Genomic DNA, 7,514 nt, shown 5'->3' on the forward strand with positions numbered 1-7,514 from the left:
TCCTCCTACCTCAGCCTCCCCTAGTGCTGGGATTACGAGGATCCACCACTACTGGCCCATGCTCATTTAAAAAGTCTTTTATTAATACTGGAGCTTGCTGGTTTTTCAGAACATGTATGATCCCCAGGTCTCTGCTTCTCTTTGAGAGAGTGGGATTACAGGTGCATGTGAACTGCATGTGATCTGGAAATTCAAACTTGGAAGGTTTTAGCCCCCTCAGGCTGTCATGCTTGCATAGAAAGTACACTTAGCTATTGAGCCATCTCTTCAGACCTCAGACCATTTTTATTTTTATTTTTTTAAATAAATATTTTGTTTTTATTTATTTATTTGACAGAGAAAGAGGGAAAGAGAGAGAATGGGTACACCAGGGCCACCGCAAATGAACTCCAGACTTGTACACCCCCTTGTGCCTCTGGCTAACATGGGTCCTGGGTAATCGAACCTGGGTCCTTTGGCTTTGCAGGTAAACACCTTAACTCTTAAGCCATCCCTCCAGCCCCCTCAGACCATTTAAAAAATATTATTTTTGTTTTTGTGAGATAAGGTGTTCCCTAGCCCAGGCTGACCTGGAATTCACTATGTACTCTCAGGGAGGCCTCAAACTCACAGCGATTCCCCTACCTCTGCTTCCCAAGTGCTGGGATTAAAGGCATGAGCCAACACGCCCAGCTAAATATTTTATTATTTATGCATCTGGCTTATATGGGTACTGGGGAATCGAACCTGAGTCCTTAGGCTTCACAGGCAAGCACTTTAACCACAAGCCATCTCTCTAGCTCTCCGGCCATTTTTGATATTTATATACGTATCTGCCTCTTTCTCTCACTCTCTCAAATAAATATTTAGAATAAATAAATAAAGAAGCCAGGCATGTGGCACACACCTTTAATCCCAGCCCAGCACTTGGGAGGCACAGAGGTAGCAGAATCATGGTGAGCTTGATGCCAGCCTGGGACTGCAGAGTGAGTTCCAGGTTAGCCTGGGCTACAGTGAGCCCCTACCTCTACTTTCCTCACCCCACCCCCCAAAAAAGAATATCTTGTTTCTTCTGTTTACACCAGACCAAAGGATACTTAGCAGAGAAGACAGGTTTGGAGACCATGAAGTAAATGTTCTTGGCCCCCCGCTGCTTTTTTTGGAGACATGGTCTCTTGAAGCCCTGTCTGGCACTAAAATCACTATCAAAGGAAGCCTTGCACTTCTGATCCTCTTGAATGCTAGGACTGAAGGTGAGCTCTGCTGCAGCTCCTTTAATGTGGAGTGTGGATGGAGCCTAGGGCTTCATGCACGCTAGGCAAGCACTCTACCCACTGAGCTATATCCCTACACCCATGTGCTTCTCTAGCTAAGAATCTACCATCTCTTCTAGTTATATTCTGAAACCTCATTTGATAAACGTGAAGGTTGTGATCCACTCTAATGCAGTCCTATACCAGAACTTAACTCAGGTAAAGAGCCTGAAGCAAAGCTGCCACTCTGGAGCCCAAACAAACACTAAAGGGTGGCTCCTGTCCTCCTGTAAACCCATTTCAGAACCCCTCATCGTCTAGTGCCCTAGAGAGAAAGCACCATCTCCAGGGGCATCAACTCCTGGCAAGCATCACTACGCCAGACCTGTTTGGCCAGTGATCTGTACGAACAGGATGGAGAATGGCAAATGACTCAGGGCCTGAGAAATCTGAATGCCTCTAAAATGTGCAAACTCTTCTTTCCTTTTTAGACAACATGACTTGGATGTTTCCACATTCAAAGATTTGTCTAGCAGTGAAGCTAATAGCTCAACTATGCTGAAAGACCTAAGCCACTGGACAGTTTCCAAGTCACAGGAGTGAAGGATGGATGACTCCCTACTCACCTAATGAGACAACATTTCCATAATTCTCCTGCATTACATCCCTGTAAAGGTCTCTCTGTGTAGGATCCAGAGGTCTCCATTCTTCCCGAGTGAGGTACATGGCCATATCTTCAAATGTCACAGGTGCCTGTAATCACACAATGCTTCCTCACTACTTGGTATCTACGAGGTTAGTACCAGTTTTTCTTCTTGAAATTAGAGACATAGTTAGAAAGGTGGAGGATGCAAAGTCGTTAAGTCTCATCTGTGGAGTCCAAAGAAGAAACAGAAAATTAAAAAATAAAAGAAAGAAAACAAAAAAAACATGTGGTCACAATACAGGTGGGATGGGTTTTCTTTTACTTGACCTGTCCTGGGCCCATAGTCAGATATCCTGCCCACTTGGGGTCTACCTTATTCTATAGTCGTGCCCCTTTCCAGAATATTTCTAGCACTTACATTGTTTTACACCTTCACACACAGTGATTTTCATCTTTCTTACACGAGTTTGAAATTCTGTCCTCGGCCAGCTCTAGTACCAACTAACTGTTCGTCGGTGCTACCAACAACCTCTCTGCTCGGCTACGCTCTTTCCTAGGATACTTCAGATAGAATGAATCACTTTCACTCCTTGGTCCCCATACCACAGCACTTTGTTGCTACCGCAAACAGATCACATATCACACAGTAACAAGGTTAACGGGATATGTCTTTCTTCCTAAAGACTGAACCAGGTGGGTACGGACTGTCTAGTCTAGCTTTTAGCTCTCCAATATTTTGAAAGGCAGAAGCTCGATATATGCTTGTTGGTGGCGATACAGGCCAGACCTGAGCACCTGAAGCAGAACACCGAAGCGAGCTAATTACTAATGCCAAGGAATTTCCTAGACGTTTGCAGAGCTGGGGTGGGAGGGAGCTGGGCGATGGGAGTAGGCATAGGCGAGGTTCGGGGAGCCACCTCCAGCTTACCTGGGACCCAGCCATGAGCAGAGTGGCTGCCATCTCGGACACAAGGGTTCGCCTCCCAGGGGGTGAGCGAGCAGAAGCAGCAGCTAGCAGACAGCGCTAGGGAGGCGAAAAGCAGGGCGTGAGGCTCGAGAACAGGCCCTGCCCACTCCCCAGGGCTGGAGTTCTGGCCACCTGGCGGCGGGGAGGGCCCTGCGGCGGGGAGGGCCCTGCACCGGCCCGGGTCACGCTCCTCCCTGACCCCCGATCGTGGCCCGTCCTCGGTGTCTCTGCCACCACCGGGTGGAAGCGGTGCCAGAGTCCTCCAACACAATCCTCAGACGGCTCAAATTATGGCTCTCTGGGGCCGCGGGTCAGCTCCAAGCTATTTCAGGGAGGCGATCAACCCAGCCCACAGAACGCCTAGGCTCTTCCATCTCCAGGTTGGGTCTTTTCCGGCAGCCGCCTCAGCCAATCAGAGAACGAAACTCACAAACCCTCTACCAATCAGAAGGCAAATCGTCCGCCCGCCTCCTTCAGCGTGGCCGAGCAGCTCTAGTACGCCTGCGCGGACCGCGAGGCCTGCCGGGAGTTGTAGTTCCGCCTGGGTGTACAAAGGCCAGTTAGAGGCCACGAGTTAAAGAGGGAAAGAACAAAAGGGTGGGGGAAGGAGCGGCGTCCTTCTAGCCAATGCGAAGTGTCTCCACTTTATTCCCTCAGAGACCACGGCCGGTTTAGCCAGGGAGGGTACCCTGCTTTTCCTCCCGTCTCCAGAACCATCTCTGAATCGAGTCATAGCTTATTATCGGCGACGCCGGACTTCAGGGCTGTGGCCTGTGCTGAGTAACGTGGGGATGAGCCCCTCATTTGACAACCCAGGCCAGAGAGGGAAACCGTCAACAGCCCACTGCCCTCGCGGACAATTCGTAGGCCTCACTGGAACTTTGGGCTCCGCCCACGTACTGCACCTCCCGCGAAGAGAGCCTGAGGCACTACAGCACCTCGAACTTAGACTACAACTCCCAGCAGGCCCTGCGGCATTCGCACCCTGCATGCAGACTACAACTCCCAGGAGGCCTTACGCTGTGGTTGCGCGCCAGCTTGTTCCGGGACCTGGTGGGCGGAGGAGGGTGTCTGGGCTCTGTAGCTGTTAACCCTATAGGGTCGTGTGACCGATTACTTCTGAAAAGTGCGCCCCTGGAGAGGGTGACTGATAGCGCGGGTCCCAGAAGCTAAAACGCGGAGGGAAATTAGAAGCAGGGGAAGGGTTGGGGCATGTAAGCAGATAGCCATGCCCCAATGTTGAGACGCACGGTTCTTAGCATTCCCGAGCTTCACTGTGTGGGGAAGAGGTCCTGGTCCTGGAGGCCTCCGAGGGCCTGAACCCGGGCAGCTTCTTGGATGTTAGCAGTTCCTGGCTGGCCCCACCATACGACACTGCAAACCCGCAATAGGAATGATCAGACTTACCTCCTGGTTTGAAAAAAAACAAAAACAAAAAAAAAAACACCACTGGATCGCGGGCTCTAGGATCGCAGAGGTCGTAGATATCAAAGCCGCTGAGTTCTCATAGAGCGGTGGCGTTCTGAAAGATTCTAGCTCTCACCGATAGATCACGGAGTTCTCACCCGCAGGTTGATCTTGAATCCATAGACTTGGCAGGTAAATCCCAGAGATCATACATTCACAGATTCCGGAGACCTCAGACTTTCCCGCAGCTCAGGGAATCCACAAGCTCACACTAACAGATCCCCGAAGCCTCAGCAGCTGGCCAAGAACCGCTAGCAGCAGCTAAGCTGCGTCCAGGCAGGAGTTCCTCAGAACGGAAGGACCTGCAGCCTGCCCTTTCCCCAGCCAGGATGAGGGAATTAAGACAATGGAAGGCGAGCGCTAGGCAAAGCAGGCATTCTGCATGGGGAAGAGCTGTGAGCTCGCCTTGGAGAGGGAAGTGATGGAAAAAGAACATAGCAGCTTATTAGGGACTCCCACCCTCTTCAAGTTATAAATATCCCCAGAACCTTGGCTAAGTGCCCAGAAGCCTGTTGTCTTTAACTGTACCGAAGACTACTGCCTGTGTCGGGGAAAGGGGCCTTTCTTTTGTTTTCCAGATAAAACCACCCCCTGAAGGACTTTAATTATTATTTTCTCAAACATAACTCCCGGCCACGCTTTTAGTAGAGTGTTCTGTTCCCAATGCCCAATTATTTGTTGTCAAATGACTCAAGTGTCTAAAATGAACCAGTAGAACCTTAACCATGATCTACCATTTCCCATCTCTGCTTGACATCTCCCAAAGGTGGGGTTAGGAATTCTTTAGATACTACAGAATTATGCCATCTTACCTCATTTCAAGTTGATCTTGGCACCACATAAGTTACAATACTGCAGGGTTTCCAAGAGTGGGCGGAGTGTGGTCATCAAGGTCAGACAGACCTCAGCTGGAATCCAGGCTGGCATCCTTTACAGAAGTCATGGACTCTCCAGGCGCATGTCTTTCCGATTGAGAATCATCATACCTAAGTACGGATGTTGAAAGCACTCCACACAGAGTGAGCATTCAGGCCATAGGTGTTGCCATTAATGCTACGTTTGGTAGCAGGGGGGTCTTGCAGAATAGGCCTGAAGATCTGGGAAATCAGAATTGCTCCATAGTGAAGGCTTTGGGGTGACTTTATCCTCACGTTGTGTTTCTGCTGGACATTCAGATGAAACTGGAAGTTGGGCCAATGGGTAGCTTCAAGAGCCTGGTGTGTGAAGCCTACTAGAGCAGAGGTACTTGGAGCTGCCAGTGACCCCGCAAATTCAGGCCTTACACTGAGGGAAGCCCAGGGCTAGGGGTCCTAGAAACAAGGAGGGGCGCAGACTTTGCCTGAGTAAGTGCCAGTCTCAAAGGTAAGATGAGGGCTTGAATCCCTCCACCCAGGGGACTCCTTGTTCTTGGCTTCTCTGGCAAATTGTTATATAAACTTTCAGAGGCCTGTCCTCGGGCTTTTTCTTTTCTCTCCCCACCCCCCCAGCACCCAGAACTGCCTGAGGACTCTGGGAGCCCAGCTTGGCTACTTGCCTCCTTCTAAACAAGTGCTTTTCTTCCCTTCACCTGGGACCCTCCTCAAGGTGGAACTTAGAAGCCAAGGAGTGACTAAGCACGAATGCAGTTGGAGTCCCCAGGGGGTGGGGGAAGAAGAGGAGGAAAGACAGTGGCTGAGGGGCTTCCTGTTGCAGTTTGCAGCTGGACTCAAAGGGTTAGGGTCACTGGAGGAGGAGGAGGAGGAGGAGGAAGAGGCTTCCTGCCCCATTGTTCAGGACTCCAGTGTTACTCAGAAATATTTACTGTATGTGGGTTTTCTAGAAAGGCTTGGAAAGGCCTGTCTGTTCCTATCATTCAGTTAATGATGATCACCTCCAGTGAGCAGACAGAGCAGGACAGGCTATCCCTGGGGAAAGGGGCCAGGGAGCCATTTTGCTCAAATGCAGGCTTTTGATATTATCTCCAAGTGAGACTTTACATTACGGCAGTTGTAATTACATAAATGTGTGTTCTGCCATCCGACCAGTGTGCTTGAGTTGGGAGCACCATGAATGCTTTCTTTCTCTCTCTCTCTCTCTCTTTTTTTGAGATAGGGTTTCACTGTAGCCCAGGCTGAATTGGAATTCACTATGTACTCTCAGGGTGGCCTTGAACTCACGGTGATTCTCTTACCTCTGCCTCCTGAGTGCTGGAATAAAAGGCATGCACCACCACAGCTAGCTTTGAAAATATTTTTTTTAAATTTTTTTAATGAGAGAGAGAGAGAATTGGCATGCTAGGGCCTCTAGCCACCATAGTCGAATTCCAGATACATGTACCACCTTGTGCGCATTTGCAACCCTACACACTTGTGTCCCCTTGTGCTTCTGGCTTACATGGGACCTCGAGAGGCCAACATGGGTCCTTAGGCTTTGCAGGCAAGTATCTTAACCACTAAACCATCACTCCAGTCCGAAAATATTTTTTATATTTTAATTAATTTATTTGCAAAGAGAGAGGGGGCAGAATGGAGGCACCAGGACTTCTTGATGCTGTAAATGAACTCCAGAAGCATGTGTCACTTTGTGCATCTGGATTTACATAGCTACTGGAAAATTGGCAGGCTTTGCAAGCAAGCACTTTTTTTTTTTTTTGGTTTTTCGAGGTAGTGTCTCACTCTAGCCCAGGCTGACCTGCAATTCACTATGGAATCTCAGAGTGGCCTTGAACTCATGGTGATCCTCCTACCTTTGCCTCCCGAGTGCTGTGATTAAAGGCATGCGCCACCACTCCTGGCTTTTTTTTCTTTTTAAACAAACTCCAGATGCATGCTCCACCTTGTGCATATGGCTTATGGGAGTCCTGGGGCATCAAAGTGAGGTCCTCTGGCTTTGTAGGCAAGCACCTTAACCACTGAGCCATCTCTCCAGCCCACAAACAAGCACCTTTAACTACTGAGTTCGGTTGCAGTGGCTAGACGCCCTCTATATCTGTATCTATATCTCTTTCTGCTTGCAAATAAGTAAATAGCCAAATAATAAATAAATAAATTGATTAATTAAAAAACTTTAATGAACTTTTGTTTATAAGGTTTTTTTTTTTTTTTTGGACAGAATAACTCAGTGAGATCTTCAGTACCCCTCCAAAGTTAAGTAACCTTCCTGTTCCACCTCACCTAACTCTATGATTTTCCTTCTGTTGGGGAACAATCTTCCCTGCCCCAGG

This window comes from Jaculus jaculus, chromosome 5 (genome assembly GCF_020740685.1).
Source record: "Jaculus jaculus isolate mJacJac1 chromosome 5, mJacJac1.mat.Y.cur, whole genome shotgun sequence".
Lineage (NCBI taxonomy): Eukaryota > Metazoa > Chordata > Mammalia > Rodentia > Dipodidae > Jaculus > Jaculus jaculus.